Source organism: Sarcophilus harrisii, chromosome 4 (genome assembly GCF_902635505.1).
Source record: "Sarcophilus harrisii chromosome 4, mSarHar1.11, whole genome shotgun sequence".
Classification (NCBI taxonomy): Eukaryota; Metazoa; Chordata; class Mammalia; order Dasyuromorphia; family Dasyuridae; genus Sarcophilus; species Sarcophilus harrisii.
In genome coordinates, this window is record NC_045429.1 from 337,280,392 (window position 1) to 337,281,692 (window position 1,301).

Below are 1,301 nucleotides of genomic sequence, written 5' to 3' on the forward strand. Positions count from 1 at the left end.
CTACAAATGGATATTATAGATCTATATATTCAGATCAAAAGGGATGATTTCTGCTTTTGGGAAGCTCCCAAGTTAATGGAGGAAGAAGACTCAGTTTCCATTCTCAAAGATTTAAGTCAATTCTAGATCACTAAATACTCTCTTATACTGGAACATACCTTTATTCCTCTGCCTGAAGAAGTAAATTTGGATGTAAGCCACCATTCTAGAGTGTAACCAGCTGATCTTAAAACAGTGACATTTCCTTTCAGTGACCCATGAGGGTTTCCTAACTCTAGAACATCCCAAGAGGTTTTTAAGAATTGAGGGAAGAGGGGCAGCTAGATGGCTCAGTGAATTGAGCACTGGGCTCAGGAGTCAGGACCTGAATTTGAAAGTAACCTTAGACACTTATTGTGTGACCCTAACAAGTCATTTAATCCCAATTGTATCAAAAAAAAAAAAAAATGGTCAGCTTGTGATACTGGCAAGTATCAAGTCAATTGTCTTTAAGCTTCCCTCCACAATGAACCCATTCACAAAAAGTCTCCATCAAGGAGATGTCTTCCTGAAGATATAAAGGAATATTTCTTCATATCTGAGTGCCACATCTTTTGAATAGTAGACCCAGTTAGTGATTCATATACTGCCGTTTCATCAGACAGGCTACTGGGCCATCTTGAAGTTTATAAAACAGATCAATGAATAATTAGTACCTATGTTTTAAGCACTGGGAATATGAATACAAAAATAGAGAATTTCTGCCCTCAGAGAATTTATATTCTAATGAGAAAGAGAATACACGGGGAATGGTGGCAAAGGTCGTTTTGAACCAAAGAAAACAAGGGATGGTGATTGAAGCCATAGATGGTACTGGACATGGTCTCTCTAGAAGCAGTGATGTCAATTTGATTGCTGCTCCTGGAGCAAGAGAAAGCTGGGGGCAAGAGAAAGGTCACCTGGGCAAGGCAGATATTATGAAGCCAGGAGTGGTTGGGGGGCTGGCTGAAGCAGAGTCAGGGGTCAGCTAGATATGTAGTTTAGCGGAGAAATAGCTCAGCCCTGGTTAGAGAGAGATGCTGCTGTAGACTTTACAAATAAATTAGGACCAGTATCTGGAGTAAGAAGCACCTTGCTAGCAAAGAATCAAGGAGGAATGGGTTTCTTTAAGGGACCGGGTTCATATATTTCTATTATCTTTGTTAGGCAGCCCTGTGATAGAAAATAGCCAACTCATGAGATGTAGGGGAAGAAGCAGAAGGAAGAAAAAGTTAGAATTAAGGGAGCAAAGAGGATTAGAAAGAGGAAAAGATAATACAAAA